Genomic DNA, 18,302 nt, shown 5'->3' with positions numbered 1-18,302 from the left:
TATCTCCTGCAGTACAAAGATCTGCAGGTTAGTTGAATTGGCCAAGCTAAATTTCCCATAATGTTCAGGGATGTGTAGGTTAGGTGCATTAGTCAGGAGGAATATACAGTAATAGGGTAGGGGAATGGGTCTGGGTGGGATACCCTTCGGAGGGACGCTGTGGACTTTTGGGCCGAATGGCCTGTTTCCACACTGCCAGGATTCTAATTTTCCCAGCTCCCATCGGTCCTGAGGAAGGGCCACTGGACAGATTTCTGTTCCCAGATGCTGCCAGACCTGCTGAGCTTTCCCAGCACCTCCTGCTTGTTGTTCCTGATTGACCCCATCCATCCACCTTCCGGGTTTGATTCAGGCAGGGGGAGGATCCCACCACTGACCTCACAATGGGGTCCAGCTGATTGATGGCAGCTTCGGACCAATAGGAAAAGGGGGTGGGACTGGTGGACAAAGTGGAACCAGCTGGTCATCCAAACAATGGGATTGAATGAGGGGCGTGGCCAGTGGGATGACACGTGACCAGTAACTCCGCCTGTGCAGTGTCACGTGACTCAGCCGTTGGTGAATGCGGGAGAGGCAAACAGGGAAGGGGAGAGTGGCCTCGGAGACGGAGACAATGAGTCACTTTTGACTGGGAAGTCTTAATTACACTCTGTGCGGGTCATTAATCTGAATTAGAAACTCTTTCCCGCGTTTGCAGCAGATGGGTAAATGGCTGCGGCCCTCAGGCGGTGACAGGTCCTGGGATATGGCCGCCATCTTTATTGGGGGCAAGGTACAGTGAGGGGCATGGACATGTCCTCTTTCTGGGATGGGGGATGTGGGGGGAGGGGGTGGTGTACGATTTGAAGAGAGGCATTTACACATCAGTCACATACCAAGAGAAAAGTATGTCTTGTATTCTTCCTGCACTGGCTCTGAGTTTTGTTTTGAGAATTCATTTCATAGGATATTAAATCAGAATAATTGAGGCTGGGATCTCAAAAGTAAGTTTTTACAGTCAATGGAGTCATCAGGATCTGAATATCATTGACGTTTAAATGTGGAAGGAGAAAGGTTTGTGGAAAATATCTCCAATATTTTTGTTAAGCAGGAAGATGTACAAATTCGTGGTTGGATCACCCTTTGGGTGTGCGCTATGTTGTGGGCCCTGCAGCTGAGGAAGGAGCTATTGGCCTGAGAGGGAGCACAGATTTATCCAAATTACACCTGGTCTCTTTGGGTCTAAATCTGAGTGATCTTACAATCACTCACTTCATGATGTTAACCTGTAAACTTCATATTTTCAATTAACTGCAAACTTCCCATCAAAAGTCCTTTTGGACTCGAATTCCAGCACCATTTCAGGTGGAACGTTCCAGATTCTGACAACGGTCTGTTCATTCAGAAACTGCTGAGGTCCATGTTGACTCTGGGGTTACAAAGGGCTGCATTGAAAGATGAGATGCTGTCCCTGAGCTCCCATTGAGATGCATTGGAACAGTACAGGAGGCTGAGGGCAGTGTAGGTGTGAGCAGACAATGAAAATGACAGGGCTGCACTGTGAGGGCTGCTTGGCTCAATGAGAGTGTTTTGGAGTTGGGTGTAAACAGAGCGAGGGGAGACAGGGAGAAGGTGAAGCTGAAACTCCGTTTTAGTTCAGGGAACAGACAGTTTTTCAATGATTCCTGCGGAGTATTTGTTAACAGTGTTTAATGTATTTTTCCTGAGGGCAGTTGAGAGCTAGCCACATTGCTGTGGGTCTGGAGTCACATGTAGGCCAGACCAGGTGAGAATGACCGTTTCCTTCCCTACAGGACATGAGTGAACCAGATGGGTTTTCTGACAATCGACAGTAGTTTCATGGTCATCATTTGCCTTTTCACTCTAGATTGTATTGGATTCTGATGTCCGCACAGCCATGTTGCGATTCTAACCCTAATCCTCGGAACATTGCACATGTCACTCATCTGGCAGGAATACCATTAAGCCATTGCCTCCCCTTTTTAGCAATGTTTAAAGAATGTTCACGTAGAATGATGGAACTATGTGCAACGTCCATGTGTCGGCCTCTCCAAAAGGTTAATCAACAGAAATTTGTTTGGGGGTGAAATATTTCACTTTTTTGCGGGGGAGGGGTGTTTATTAAACAAAAATGAATCTAAATAAAAATCTGATGCCACGGACATGTAATTTCTGAAGGCGGAGGGGGATTACTGAGACAGGGAGGGTTGTGGGGCCAGAGGGGGACTGTTGTCCAAACATCACTGTGGTGTAAATGGACTGCAGCATTTCAGGGAGGCGGTTAACCACCACTTTCTCCAAGACAAGTGAAGGTGGCCAATAAATACTGGTCTGGGCAGCAAAGGCAACCCCGAGTGAATAAAACCAAGCAGTGACCTCTCTGAGCTGACTTGCTGTGATGTTAAAAATCTCTCTGGAAATGGAGTGGGCAGAGAAGAGAAACAGTGACATTTCACAGCTGCCCTCAGAGAGACCTCCCCTTGGAAGTACTCAGAGCCGGGATCAGCTCAGTGAGTTTCAGTCTCTTCAAATATCAATCTTAGTCGTCTTCATTTTATTAAATCTACAATAGTGAGTAAGGTGAGGATTTCTTTTTAATGTCTTTGGGTCTCTTGATTAAATGTTTAAGATATGAAATGTAAGCATTGCTAATCTCGGGCAGTATTTTTTGAGAAGTAAGACTGTGCCTTTGTCTTGGTCTGTAGGTTGTGAAGGTGGAGAGATGGCCTGTTGTAGAGTGGCGTGCTGTTCCTGTCGGATGTGGGAGATTAGGGAGAGTCTCAATGATCCTGATGATTATGTCTGCAGGAAATGTGATTGTAAATCCTATTGGATCACATGGATTGGTGGAGGAGTGATTAAAGGCAGTGAGGAGTTAACAGGAGCCGGGGGGTGTGATATGTGGCCGTCTCAGGATTGCAAGATACTGCAGATACAGTCAGGTAGATGCGTTACCTCCAGAAAAGCTAGGAGGGGTAGGTAGGTACTGCAGGAGTCTCCACTGGCTATCCCCATCTCAGACAAGTACACGGTTTTGAAAAATGTAGGTGGTAATAGACTTTCAGGGGAATGTAGCACTGACAGCCAAGTTACTGGTACTGAGACTGGCTTCTAACATAATGTGAAGTATATCCATTTCCACACGATCGATGGTGATGGGGGACTCTCTAGTCAGGGGCACAGTCTGCCATTTCTGCAGCTGACAGTGAGACATCAGAATGAGGTGGTGCTGCCCTGGTGCCAGTGTCTCACAGAGGGAGCAGAATATTCTCAAAAGGGAGAATAACCAGTGGGAGGACATTGTACATTGGTACCAATGGCATAGGAAGGGGAAAGCATGGGGTCCTGATGAGCAGGGAGATTTGCTAGTGCCACTCGGGAGGCATTAAACCAGTGAGGGAGTCGGGGTAATCCTAAAGAGATAGTGAGAAAAGAGGTGAGTCTGAGGCTGGTACTGTTCACCGGTCAGACTGTCAAGGCAGGCAAGAGCAAGTCACAGAATGAGGTGCGACGGACCAGTTGCACTGCTTTTATTTCAATGCAAGAGACCTGACGGGGAAGGCAGATGAGCTCAGGGTATGGTTTTGAACATGTGACTGGGATATTACAGCAATTACAGAGGCATCACTCAGGGATGGATAGGACTAGCAGATTAATGTTCCAGGGTATAGATGCTATAGTAAGGATAGAAAGGGACCAACAGCGCAGTGGGAGAGGTGTTTTTGATTAGGGATAACATTATGGCTGGGCTTCGGAAGGATATTCCTGGGAGTACATCCAGGCAAGTTATTTGGTTGGTACTAAGAAATACGAAAGGGATGACCATCGTACTGGGATTGTGTTATAGACCCTCTCCCAATAGTCAGCAGGGAATTGAGACACAATTTTACCAGGAGACCTCAGATATCTGTAAGAATAATATGTATGCAATGATAAGTGGTTTTAACTTTACCAACATAGCCTCAGAATGCTGTAGTTTTAAGGGCTTGGATGGAAAGGTATTTGTTCAGTGTGTACGAGAACATTTCTGATTGAGTTTGTAGGATGTACCTACTAGAGAAGGAACAAAACCTGACCTGTTTTCTTTATTCATTCACAGGATGAGGCTGTCACTGGCTCGGCCAGCATTTATTGCTGCGTTTACCCAGAGGGCAGTTAAGAGTCAACTGCGTTGCTATAGGTCTGGAGTCCCATGCAGACCAGACCAGGTAAGGATGGCATTTTCCTTCCCTAAAGGTCATGAGTGAGCCACATTGGTTTTTCCAACAATTGACAATGGATTCCTGTCATCACTAGATTATTTTTTCCAGATATTTATTGAATTCACGTTCCAAAATCTGCCGTGATGGGATTCAAACCCTTGTCCCCAGAACGTTATCTGGGTCTCTGAATTAACTGTCTAATTTCACTCCGTCATCGCTGCCTCTTAGGAAATGAGGCAGGATGAGTGACTGAGGTATTAGTGGGGCAGCTCATCAGCATCAAAGATCCCACAGTATTGTGGCTCAGTGGTTTGTGCTGCTTCCTCAGCACCGGGGACCTGGGTTTGATTCCAGCCTCGGGCAACTGTCTGTGTTGGAGTTGACACATTCTCCCCAGTGTCTGTGAGGATTTCCTTCGGGTGTTCCAGTTTGCTCCCACAGTCCAAAGATGTGTAGGTTAGTTGGATGAACCATGTTAAATTTCCCATATTCAGAAGATGAGGTTTTGGGATGTGCAGGCAAATCTCTGCCTGATGTGAAAAGATCATTTTGGGGTCTTGGACAGACGTCAGAGGGAGGTGTGACCGCATGTTTTACATCTCCCGTGGTGGCAAGGGAGGGTCAAGGGTGTGGAGCGTGGGTTGGTGGGAGGGTGTGGACCGAACAAGGAAGGCGCAGCGGGACAGAAATGATCAGGGAGAGTCAATGTGGCTTTGTACATGCACAATTGGGTCTCACTAACTTGAGTGAGTATTTTGAAGTGACGAAAAAAATTGATTAAGCCAGGCAGTGAATGTTGTTTATATGGACATTCAACAAGGTTCCACAAAGCAGACTGGTTAGCAGGGTTAGATCACATGGAATGCAGGGAGAGCAAGCCATTACAAAACTGCCTTGAAGGTAGGAGACAGAGGATGATGATGGAGGGTTGCTTTGCGGACCGGAGGCCTGTGAGCAGTAATGTGCTGCAAGGATGGATATTGGGCCCTTAAATAAATGACTTGGATGTGAATATATGAGGTATGGTCAGTAGGTTTACAGAAGACACCAAAATTGGAGATGTCATGGACAGTGAAGAAGGTTAGTTCAGAATACAACAGGATCTTGATCAGATGGGCCATTGGAGCAAGGAATGGCAGACGGAGTTCAATTTAGATAAATGTGAGCTGTTGTATTTTGAAAAGGCAAATCAGAGCAGGACTTATACACTTAATGGTAAAGTCCTGAGGGGCGTTGCTGAACAAAGGGACCTTGGAGTGCAGGTTCATAGTTCCTTGAAAGTAGAGTCACAGGTAGGCAGGGGAATGAATGCAGCATTTGGTACGCTCCCCGTTATTGGTCAATGCATTGAATGCAGCTGTTGTGCTGTCATATTGTGGCTGGACAGGACACTGATGAAGGCCCTTCTGGAATTCTGTTTTCAGTTCCAATCTCCCTGTTCTTGGAATCAGGCATCTGATTGGGTACATGAAGAGGGAGGATTTAGAGGGATAAGGGTGAACCGCTGGCAAATGGGACTCCATTAACGCTCTTCGTTATTGGTCAATGCATTGAATACAGAAACTGGGACGTCATATTTTGGCTGGACAGGATGTTGATTAAGCCACTTCTGGAGTTCTGTTTTCAGTTTGAATTTCCCTGTTCTGGGAAGGATGTTGTGAAATTTGAAAAGGTTTGGACAAGATTTACAAAAACGTTGCCAGGATTGGAGGATTTGGGCTACAGGGAGAGGCTGAATAGGCTGTGGCTATTTTCTCAGGTGAGTCAAAGACTGAGAGGTGACTTCATTGAGATTTATAAAATCACGAGGGGCGTGGATAAGGTGAGCAGCTGGGGTCCTATTTCCTCAGGTTAGGTGGGTCCAAAACTAGAGCACCTGGGTTTAAGTTGAGAGGGCAAAGATTTAAAAGGGATCTAAGTGGCAACGTTTTCAAGCTGAGTGTGGTGTGTGTATGGGAGGGGCTACCAGATGACGTAGTGGAGGCTGATAAAATCCCGACATTTAAAAGGCTTCCAATTGGATACATGAATAGGAAGGGATTTGATGGATACAGGCCAATAGATGGTAAATGGGAATCCATTAGTTTAGGATTCCTTGTTGGCACAGACGAATTGGACCGAAGGTCTGTTTCTTTGATGTTGATAATTTAAGATGCATTCCTCTCTTTTGTGCAGAGCTAGCTGAAGCACAGATAATTATCCTTGGAGCTGAGAAGGTGAAGCAGTGATTTCGATCTTGTGCAGATTTGGTTGCAAGGTCTTGAATTTACAGAGAGAGAGAGGAATTGTTAACACTGTCACAATTTTTAGTAACTATTTTCAAGTAATTGGCAAATAATACAAGGTGAAAATGTGAACGCTATTTTACTCAGTAAGCTCTGAGCATCTGGAACAGTCTGAACGACACAGATTCAGCAGGTATTCTGAAACAGACTTGGAATTTTACTTTTTAAGGAAAGATTTGGGAGGCTATGGGCTCATGGGAGGGGACTTGGGACAGATTTGCAGCATCTCCAGAGAGAGAGAGAATACAGCCCCAATGGGCTGAATAGCCCCCAGCCCATGTGCTGGGTGATACTGCTCTATTCACTGTGAATGATGAAGTTCATCCCAGGGCAGAGAGAGGGAGGAGCCAACCACTCTCATGACAATGGTGCCCGGCTGATTGATGGCAGCTCCAGACCAATAGGAGGAGAGTCTGTGTGGTCCTGCAGCCAATGGGAGTGAATGAGGGGTGTGGCCAGCAAGACAACACCTGTCCATGAGCTGTGCAGGTGCAGTGTCACTGGGTGGGGGTGGGAGAGACAGCAGGGACTGGGACAGAGGCTGTTGGACCTGAATTACAAACTCCCGGTAAATTAAAACCAAAAGAACTGCGGAAGATGTAAAACAGAAACAACAACCAGGAGGGTCTGGAAAATCTCAACAGGTCTGGCAGCATCTGTGAAGAGAAATCAGAGTTAAAGTTTAAGATCCGGTGTCCCTTCCACAGAACAGATGTTACTGAGGAAAAAAAGTCAGTTTATTTGCAGAAGATAGTGTGGGGGGAGGATATAAGGAGTAAAGGTGGGAATAGAGTGAGAAGAACGGTTGGATAAAGGAGTGGATAACAATGTGGCTGGGGGAGGGTGACTAGCTGTTAATGGAGACTGTTAGTGGCTAACCTTAGGTAGTGTGTAATGACAGGCTGTGAGGACAAGGTCTGGTGTGTGGGGTAGGGGGCTTCGACATGGGGTTCTTAACCTATGGTTAGCCCCTAACTGTCTCCATTGTAAGCTGTTGCCCACCTATATCACTCCACAATTGGAGCTGCCGAGGACACAAACCTTTGGAATATCCTCCCTAACCCCCTCTGTCCACCTTAAAGATGTATCTAAAAATCGTTCTCTTTAATCAACGTTTCCATCATCCGTGAAGCATTTTAGGAGATTTGTCAATGTGAAAGGCTCTATACAATGCAGGTAGTTGTTGTTATTGTCTGACATCAGGAGAAACAGGGATGAGCCCTCTCTCTCTTATACCTGATGAACAGCAGCAAAAGCAGGAAGCACTGAGCATGCTCCAGCCCACAATGGGCCTCGGATTATTGATGTTAATGGGGGAACGGGGGCGAGAGGTGCTAGTTGTTGCTTCACCAATCGGAGTGAATGAGGGGCGGGACAATACTCAACCACGTGGTAAACTTCACGGACAGCACAGTGTGTTGTGACCAAGACATTGGAAATGTGTGAAGGTGCAGGGCAGGGGAAAGGAAAGACGTATTGACCAGAAAGAGAAGAAAATTTTCACGGTATGGAATGAGAGGTTTTACAGAACGTAGTGCACATTGTAAAACACCAATTTGAAAATCCCAAATGCTGCACCATTTTCCCTCCCTATAATGCATTTTACACTCCCTGAAATATCAACTGTTTCTCCCTCCACAGATACCAGTGATCAGTGCCAAAGCCCCATTGCCTGTGGAGAAGGTGATGTTTGACTTCCTGTACAGCTGCAATTCATGTGGTGAAGGTGCTCCCACAATGTGGTTGGGTAAGAGCTGTTATAGATTATTCACTCAGCGACAGTGAAGAGTTGACAATGTATGTGCAAATCAACAACAGTTTGTTTTTTTTAAAGTTTATAATTCCACAGAAATACTATTGAGAGCTTCTGACATAAGGCCACAGATGGGGATATTAGGTCAGGTGATCAAAAGAACTGCCAAATAAACAGGTTTTCAGGAATACCTGAAAGCAGGAGGAAAGCAGGTCTGAGAGGGTTAGGGTGGGAATTCCAGACAGTGTTGCCTTGGCAACAGGAGAAACAGCCAGACAGGTGAAGCAATGAATAAACATATCGTTGGGAATCTGAAAGAAAATGAGTTGTCGGGGTCTCACAGGTTGTGTGGTGCAGGGAGACAGGGATGTTCACAGCCAGGAATTACATCAAGGGTGAGAATTTTAAATTGTTGCTTGTTGATGGATCAACAAATTTTGGTACAAGTGAGCACTTGGACAGTAGGGTTTTAGATACTCTTGAGATTGCATGTAAGTTGAATGTGGGAGGTTGGCAAAGAGTGTGTTTGATAACGAAGTCTGGAGATAACACAGGGATGGACGAGTGTTTCAGTAAATGAGCTGAGACTAGGGTGGAGTTGGGTGACGTCACTAATGTAGAAATAGTGTTTTTGGTGTTAGGCTGCGCCTCCTCCTCACCACTCCCCCTCACTAAGTCACAGATATTGTTCCTTGTTCTATCTGTCTCTCTTTTCTGGTTATGTCCTTCTCTCCCATTCGGCTACAAACTAATATTTGACCTCACCGTTGTTGCAAACACCTCCTCCATCTCCACACTCCCTTTTCTTTCTGAATTCCTTGTATTTGGTGTCCCTTCAGGATCTCTCCTTGGTCCCTCCTGTTTCTCACCTACATACTGCCAGGAGGTGACATCGTCCAAAAGCACCGTGTTAGGTTTCACATGTACACTGACAATGCCCAGCTCTCCCTCCCCATCATCCCTCTCCATTACTCAGTTATCAAACTGCTCATCACGCTCCCACTACGCGATTGGCTGCAGTTTCCCCCAATGAAACATTGTAGTGGTTAAACTCATTGCCTTCAGTTGCTATTACAAATTCCTTTCCCTTACTGCTAACCCCCTTCCTCTCCCTGGGAACTATCTGAGATAGAACCATACTCTTCACAATATTGCTGTCATATCTGTAACCACAAGTTGACCTTCTGATCAGACATCTACACAATCACAAACACCAGGAATTCCAATCTCTAAAATGTTGCTTGTCTCCACATCACCCCAGCTCCATTGCTACTGAAACCCCTGACCCGTGTTGGTGTTGCCTTAAACTTGACGAATCTAAAACAGAATCCGTGATTCCGTGACTGACCCAAAATCTGCTTCCAGACTCCCTCATGATGGGAAACATCCTCTCAGTATTTACCCTGTCAAATTCCTTAAGAATTCTACATGTTACAATGAGATCACCTCTCATTCTTCCCAAATCCAGTGAGTGGAGTCCCAACTACTTCAGCCTTTTCTTAAAAGATAATCCCTGCGAACCAGGGTTCATCCCAGTCAAGTTTCTGTGAAATGCCTCTGATGAAATGATGTATTTCCTCAAATAAAGGGACCAAAACTTCTGTCATTACTCCCAGATGTGGTCTCACTACAATTTATAAACTTCGTAAAGTTCCTCTCAGGTATATACTCCAAACCACTCCCTTTAAACTTGCACTGATGTTGAAATGCTCAGCAGGTCATGCAGCATCTGTGAAGAAAAATCAGTTAAAGTTTGGGGTCTGGTCACCCTTCCTCAGAAACGTTAACTCTAATTTCTTTTCACACCTGCTGCTAGACCTGCTGAGCTTTTCCAGAAACTTCTGTTTCTCTTCCTGGTTTACAGCATCTGCAGTTGGTTCGGTTTTCATATCATTTAAACTTGCCATCTCCCCTTAGGATTTGTCATTTCCACCTTGGGAAAAAGATTCACATTTGTTTGGTCTCCCCTACCCTGGGAAAAAAGAAACCATGACTAGTCACCCTATCATTGCTCCTTATAATTTTATAAAGTTCGATAAAGCCACCTAAAGTGTCCAGTGCTGCAGAGAAATAGCCTCAGCCTATTCAGCCTCTCCCTATGGTTCAAATGTTCCAATACTGGCAACATCCTAGTAAACTTTTCTGAACTCATGCAAGTTTTCCAACATCTTTCCTGTAACAGGGAGACTGGAATTGAAAGCAGTCTGGGGATTCCAAAAGTGGCCGAGCCAATAAACTGTACAACCGAAACATGATCTCCCAACTCCTATCCTCAATGCACTGCCCAATAACAGCTAGCATACCGCACACCACCTTCACCGACCTGTCTACCTTCAACCACACTTTCAAGGAACTATCAACCTACACTGCACGGTCTGTTTGTTTGTCAACACTTCCCAGGAACTTGCCATTAAGAGGTTGAGTCGTATTCTGGTAACATCTTTCTGAAATCAGGGAGACTACAGTTGAATGCAGTATTCTAACACTGGCCTGACCAATGCCCTACTCAGCCACACCGTGACCTCCTAACCCCTATACTCAGTGACAGAATCCCCACAGTGTGGAAGCAGGCCTTTCGGCCCATGAGACCATACCAACCATCGGAACAGCATTCCACCCTAACTCTGTAACCTACCATTACTCAAAGCTAATCCACCTAACCTGCATGGCTTTGGATTTGTGGGAGGAAATTAAGAGCACTCAGAGGAAGTCCACGCAGACACACGGGGAGAATGTGCAAACACCACACAGACTGTGGAGTCAAACGAGAGTCCATTTATTGACCAGCGCATTCCATTAAAGGTCAGTGTCCCAAATGCCACGTTCAGCACCTGATCTCCCTGAAATCCCACTTTCCAGGAACTATGCAGTTGTTCTGAGCCCTTCAGAGGGAATTAAGGTGAGGAGGAGAAAACACGAACAGGGTTGAGTTGTAGATCTATAAACTAACTCTCCATCTTCCCCCATCTCCCCCCACTCTGTCTGGTTTGCCCCCCTCTCTCTGTCAGTCAGTCCTTTGTCGCCCCCCCCACCTTGTCGGTCGCACCCCCCCCGTTGGTTTGTCCCACAATCTGTCAGTCTGTCCCCCCATCTGTCGCCCCCTCTGTCAGTCGCCCCCCTGTCAGTTGCACACCTGTCTCTTTCACCCCTCCGTCGGTCGCCCCCTCTGTACCCTCCCCGTCTGTTCCCCTCCTCTCTAATCCCGCTTTCGTCCCCATCCATTTTTGTACCTCCCCTCTCTATCCCCCCTATCCGTCCCCACCCATTTCTGTCCCAACCCCCTCGATCCACCCACCTTCTCTGACCCTCTGCCCACCCCCTCTCTGTCTACCCTCCCCTTCCATTCCACTAGTTCTGTATTCCCCCCCTCTGCAAGGAAAATATCTTGTCTATTTACCCTATCCATGCCCGGCCTGATTTTAAAAATCTCTTTGAGGTCACTGTTCAGCCTCTGATAGTCTGGGGAAACAGCCTATCCAACCCTGGCAACATCCTGGACTTCTTTTCTGACCCCTTTCAAGTTTGAGAACATCCATCTGATGGGAAGGAGACCAGAATTGCATGGAATATTACAAAGTTGCCGAATCAATGTCCTGTACAGCCGCAATTTGACCTCCCAACCCCTATACTCAATGCTCTGACCAATAAAGACAAGTAGACCAACTGCCTTCTTCACTTATCTACATACTTGCTTCTCTGCTTTAAGGTACTATGAACCTGCACTCCAAGGACTCTTTGTTTAGCAGCACTCCCCAGGAACTTACTATAAACTGTATGTCCTGCTAAAGTTTGCTTTTCCAAAATGCAGCAGTTCGCATTTTTCTAAACTGAACTCCTCAGCCCATCACCCATCTGATCCAGATCCTCTTGTACTTTGAGGTAATCTTTTTCCCTGTCTACCACACCTCCCATTTTGGTGTCATCCGCATACTTATTTACAATACCTCTTATGTTCACATCCAAATCATGTATGTAAATGGCGAAAAGTAGTGGATCCAGCACCGATCCTTGTGACACTCCACTGATCACAGGCCTCCAGCCTGAAAAGCACCCTCTGCCTTCTACCTTCGGGCCAGTTCTGTACTCCATACGATCTAACCTTGCTGACCAATCTCCCATGAGGAACCTTGTCGAACGCCTTACTGAGGTCCACGTAAATCATGTCCATGCTCTGCCCTCAGCAATCCTCTTTGTTACTTCTTCAAAAAAACTGAGTCAGATTCATAATACATGATTTCCCATGCACAAAGCTGTTATTAATATCCAGGATTTAACTCTGTACATCGGGGTCTGCGTTGCCCAGTTATAGGTGTTAATATTCTGGATGAAGTTCAAGTACACCAGCATTTTGTCTGTGACTGTATATTGAGTCTTGTTAATGTCACCAACACAGTTGAGTTCCTTTTGAAAGGCAGTCCCCGTATCCCTTGCCCACCAGGAAATGGTGGCAGTGTCCTTACCTCTGGACCAGGAGGATCGGGCTCAGAGTTGCGGAACAGCATCTTTGAAGAGGCTGATTAGAAAACCTGCCCAAGCCACCAGGCCATACTGTCTCCCAGCTGTCCCTGCCTCAGCCTCTAAACAGAACCTTCCTGTAGTTTCTCTCCTGTCAGACTCTCCCATTGCTCAGTTTGTCCAGGATCCCCTCCTGCTGCTGCACTGCTCCTGTCCCTCACTGACCTGTCCATCCCCCAGTGTCCTCCACATTCATTCATTGTTTGCAATCACATTACCCCAGTTCTCCAGCCCTGCCCCTTCCTGTCTATAGAGAAGAAGACGGGAAGGTTAGCACTGCTGTCTCACAGCACCAGGTACCCGGTTTCGATTCCAGCCTCTGGCAACTGTCTGTGTGGAGTTTGTACATTCTCCCCGTGTCTGAGCGGGTTTCCTTCCCCAATCCAAAGATGGGCAGGACAGGTGAATTGGCCATTCTAAATTGTCCATAGTATTAGTTATATTAGTCAGGGGTAAATATAGGGGAGGGGAATGGGTCTGTATAAGTTACTGTTTGGAGGGTCAGTATGGACTTGTTTGGCCGAAGGGCCAGTTTCCATACTGTCGAGATTCTGATATATTGGGCAGCAGCTGCTGTCAATCACCCAGGCTCCTGTATGACCGGGAGCACGTGCTGTCGGAGGGTAGACCAGTGTATGGGCACAGTGCTGGCCAATTGTGGGAGTATGCACAGTGCCTGGGAAGGAGGCTGTGGTTGTGAGGGATTAATCTGTCATTGGCATCTTCCTCCCTCTGGGAGCAGGACCCAGGGGAATGGCCTGTTTCCTGGTACCCTGCCATGTGATCAGACTATCAGTGGGGCAGCATTTTGCAGAAAGTTATCAGAACTCTTTTTTGTGAAGATTCAGAGTTTTTGTGGAAAGTGACAAGGATGGACCTGCAATTTGAGTTCTAATTTGGTTAATTTTAGTAAGACGGGTTTTGGCCAGAGTGTGCAGGAAGCAGTGTATGCAGGATGGTTGTCTTCAGAGGATTCAGCAACAGCATCCCCCCCTCACCCCCCGCCCCCCACCCTGGTGGACTCAGAGTCAGACTCATTGATTTGGTTTTTAATCCGCAGACAAGAGCTAGGAAACTGAATTCAAAGATAAGAGAGAGAGTGAGAGAACTGGGTGTGGAGGGAAGGAGTGAGGAGATTGGTTTGGATTTCAGTTCACAGAAGAAAGAAATTGTTAGACTGAGAGTTAAAACTTTGAGAAACATGAAACTACAATTTAATACTATAATTATCTTATAAAGATCCATCCTGTATTAATGCGGTGAGTTGTTTTCTCAGGTGTAGGGTACTGAAAGGGCGGATTTGTGGATGAGAAATTCAAATTGAATTTCCTGTTCAGATCTGATAGTTACTTGATCCGTGCCGGTCTGAATATTCATTGGCCTTTTCATGTGTAAGGAAAGGTGTTTATTCTGTCCGTGGGCAAATTATTCAAATCTCAGTGTGACTGGAAAAAAATACTGAGACACAGCCAAGTCCATGTTAGTGTGGTGACTGTGGAGAGAGAGTTCATTTGTTTCTGAAAGTCTGAAAATTCATGGCATGTTTCCCAGGAACAATTAAGCCACAGCTTTGCTTTGTAGAAGGACAAGTCTTTAATTAACCATGCAACCAGAAAGACACAAGGATACCTGCACCATGGGAAATACGATGAAAATGGGATTGTTGTAAAGGAGTTCATTCTCGATCATGGATTGTTGTCACGTCGGTTCCAGCGCCGTGGGGAAACACTGGAAATATGATGAATGCAGTGTAGGTTTCAGTTATTAAACTGTAACAAGTGCAGAACAATTTAAAAAGGATGTTCTCAGGGCTCACGGGTCTGAGTTATAGGGAGAGGTTGGACAAGCGAGGAGTTTTTTGTTTAGAGCAGAGGAAACTGAGTGGGTACTGTTCTAGAAGTGTATAAGACCATGAGGGGCATGGATAAGGTGAATGCATTCAGTCTTTTTCCCAGGGAATCAAGGACTGGAGGGCATCAGTTGAAGGTTAGAGGGGAAAGAATAAAAGGGAAGTTGAGGGGCAACTGTTTTACACAGAGGGTGGTATGTATATGGAATGAGCTGCCAGTGGAAGTGATTGAGGGGGGTACACTCTCACAACAGGTAAAAGACATTTGGATAAATACATGGATAGGAAAGGGCCAGAAGCAGATGAGCTAAGTGCAGGGAAATGGGGTTAGTGTGGATGGACATTCCGGATCGCCATAGGCCAATTTGGGCCAAAGGGCCTGTCTCTGCTGCAGGATGCTATGACTCTAAGTGCATCTGCTATTTCTCCCACTAACCCTGCTGGTATCCTGGGATGTATTCCATCAGGGCAATGAGACTTGTGTACATTTAGCTCCATTAGCTTGCCCAGCTCTAACTCTTTCATGATAATGGTTATATCCAGGTCCTCACCTTCCTCAGTCTCCTTATCAATTACTGGCATGTTCTTCATATCCTCCACTGTGAAGACTGACTGCTGTGTACTCACATTCCTAAACCCTGCTGGATAGGAATAACTAGGTACAGAACTCTGAGAGGTCTTCTTTGAGTCTTTATTGATGAGACATGGCAGTTACCTGGATAGTGTACATGCAAAACACCTCCAGGCAGGATCAGGTAACTCCCCGCCTGTCCAATGTAAAGCTCCCATTCTTATACCTTTTGTGGTTTGGGACTTTGAATAGAGACTCTCTCTCTCAGTATTATCTCCATGGCAACCGTCAGTTAGGAAGTCTAGTTCATTTTCGCACTTTGTGCTTAAAACATACACCCCTGTGGCTCTCTCAAGTATCTGACAGGCACTTCAGTTTCAGTGGGGCTGTCTATCAGGATTCTGATATGGAGGAGCCGGTGTTGGGGTGGGGTGGACAAACTTATAAATCACACAACACTAGGTTATAGTCCAACAGGTTTATTTGGAAGTACAAGCTTTTGGAGTGTGTTGTGATTTTTAACGTGATCAGGATTGCCTCTATGGTAACAGTTAAGTGCTTGAACAATTACAGAGGCCATATGTTCCCCACACAATAGGTTCCCCTCTAGCAGTGTAAACTGCTATTCTGGCCCTGGGGACAACTACTCATCACTTTTCTCCCCCAATCCCATCTAGCTTTCTGTTGATCTTTAAAGTTTTTTCTAATCTCCTAGTATCTCCTTGGTTATTGCCAATTTGTATGCCTTCTATTTCAATTCGGTAGACTCCCTTATTTCCTGAGCCACTCATGGCAGATTGCTCCTTTTCCTACAGTCCTTCCTTTTCCCTGATATATACTTTTGCTGAGCACTTCGAAAAATTCCCCCACTGTCCATCAACTTTCCCACGGTAAAGTCTTTGTTTCCAGTTTACATTAGCCAACTCCTGCCTCATCCTATTGTAGTCTCCTTTGTTTAAGCACTGGATTTTGGATTGGATCTAATCTTCCAGCTTTCCAGCTGTGTTCTAATTTCAACCAGATTTATCAGAAGTCTTCTATCAGATTACGAGGGGAGGCGAAGTTTTCTGGGTGCTTTGCGTTTCATTGTCAAAGACCTAGGCTTTGTATTAAAGTATAGGATACATATTCACAACAGAGTATTCTGGACAGCACATACATGGACACTGTGGGCAATTTAGCATAGGCAATTCCACTAACCTTTGGAATGTGGGAGGAAGCTCGCACACCCTAGGAAACCTACGCAGACATGGTGAGAACGTGTAAACTCCACACAGTCACATCTGGCTGAAATCAAACCCAGGTCCCTGATGCTGTGTGGCAGCAGTGCTAACCACTCAGCTACATCTGCTTAAAATCTGCTACCCCTTATTGACCTCCCCACCCCGCAATCTATGTTCCTTACATCAGAAAGCAGTTTGTGGAAGCAGATGTCTCAGTAAAATCCAGTGACAGCCCACATGTCCTGTATGTCTGAATGGGGATCCTATACACAACACCCTCCAGTCCACACTTTTCATTCACTCTCCAGAAGCATGGATCCAGTAGCTTCATGGGGACTACAACTCCCACAATCCCTGAGGCAGGGACTACGCGTGTGAGGGGAAGCCCAGAACTGCACATGTACAGAATATGGGCAGATTTTGGAGCATATGCTTTGGGGTAATTAGCGAAAAGCATTTGACATTGTGATTGGCTGGAGGAGGAACGTATCAGCTTGTAGTATTGACGGGTTGGGGGGTCAAAGTGTCACCACACCCACATGGGCCCAAGTTCCATCCCCAACTTGTCATAACGCTGGGAAACAAACAATGGGAAACAAAGAAGAATCTGACCCATTCTCCCAGACTGAAGGACCCTCTTCTGTCCAGGATCTGCTACCACTATTTCTGTCTCCTTTTGATTTATTCTGCTGTAACATTATTGCCTTGCAGTAACTGAAGTGAAATGGAGTAAACCCAGAAAGGGTGCAGAGTCTAACGAGGACAGGAAGTGGTGGTATGGATCTGTTTACCGGTAACTCCATGAGAATGGGGGCGGGTACATTAGGGACAGCAGAGGCAGAATGGTGGGAGAGAGTAAGTGGGCTGGACAGTTACAGCTTTGGGGGAAGAAAGGGGAAAAACTAGAATTGTCTGCTCTGAATGCCTAACCTGTACATATTCCTTTATGCAGTGTGCTAGACGGTGAAGATTTGCAGACTGAAATCTCAAACTCATATGCAGATCCTGATTATGTTAACCAGCATTTGAAGAACCAAAGATAGAGAATAACTTGGCCAAAATTCTGCAACACTCTCGCTCACAGCATTGTCGGTCTATCTGCACCAAATGGACTGCGAATGATTCAAGACAGCAGCTCACTACCATCTTCTCAAGGGTAACTAGAGATAGGGAATAAATGCTGGCCGAGCCAGTGATGCCCATATTCTGGAAATGGTTCCTATCTCTAGTTGCTGAAACCCAGTTGATGTTAGTGCAGGATGATGAGGGACGCTGAGTGCATCCTCCAGAAGGCATCGCCATCACATTACCCCTTCCTACACCCACACAGTAACACAGCAACGTTACTGGAACAAAAGGCAGTGAACCCAAAGGAGGACTTAGATATAGTTCTTCGAGGTAAAGTCATGAAAGGGGATTGGAACACAGCAGGAACAGGAGACTGAGCTGGATGGTCAGCTGTTTCCCATTGAAAGGTGGAGCAGGATTGAAAGGCCGAATGGCCGCCTCCTGCTGCTATATCCCAGGTATGTATATAGCCACGGAGCCCGGGTAGGAAGGAGTGGGCAGGGATTCTCCAGGAGATTGCACTTCCACATCAGTTTTCAGTGAGAGATGGTATGATGGATTTTATTCAACATTTATCTTTAACACAAGGTTTGTGAGTTTAGTGTTAAAATGTTGTATCTGTTTATTCCACAATAAATAAAACTAAAAGAAATGAAATGAAACTATCTGAATATAACAGTTTTTAAAAATTTCAAACGCCCTGTAAAACAAATCCTGTCTACTCCCGGACATCATCACTTTCCAGTTACTCAATCTCCAGGGAAATATTCCCTCTCTGTCTGAACCTTTTCTGTGATTTAACTGATGTTTAGTTCTCATTTTGTGAGCAGTGAAGC

The 18,302-nt window shown here is 45.9% G+C and overlaps 1 long non-coding RNA gene across 1 annotated transcript in view; it reads left to right on the top strand.

The window, feature by feature from the left end:
- The window catches only part of LOC132814292 (uncharacterized), a 32,124-nt gene extending 14,056 nt beyond the window's left edge, over positions 1-18,068 (top strand). Inside the window, exons 4-6 of the long non-coding RNA XR_009644352.1 lie at positions 4,100-4,208; positions 8,129-8,234; positions 17,351-18,068. This is a non-coding gene — a long non-coding RNA (uncharacterized LOC132814292). The remainder of the gene's footprint in view (positions 1-4,099; positions 4,209-8,128; positions 8,235-17,350) is intronic.
- The last annotated feature ends 234 nt before the right edge of the window (positions 18,069-18,302 follow it).

Source organism: Hemiscyllium ocellatum, unplaced genomic scaffold, assembly GCF_020745735.1.
Source record: "Hemiscyllium ocellatum isolate sHemOce1 unplaced genomic scaffold, sHemOce1.pat.X.cur. scaffold_795_pat_ctg1, whole genome shotgun sequence".
Taxonomy (NCBI): Eukaryota; Metazoa; Chordata; class Chondrichthyes; order Orectolobiformes; family Hemiscylliidae; genus Hemiscyllium; species Hemiscyllium ocellatum.
Note: the sequence above shows the minus strand (reverse complement) of the source record. Positions and strands in the feature narration are given on the sequence as shown.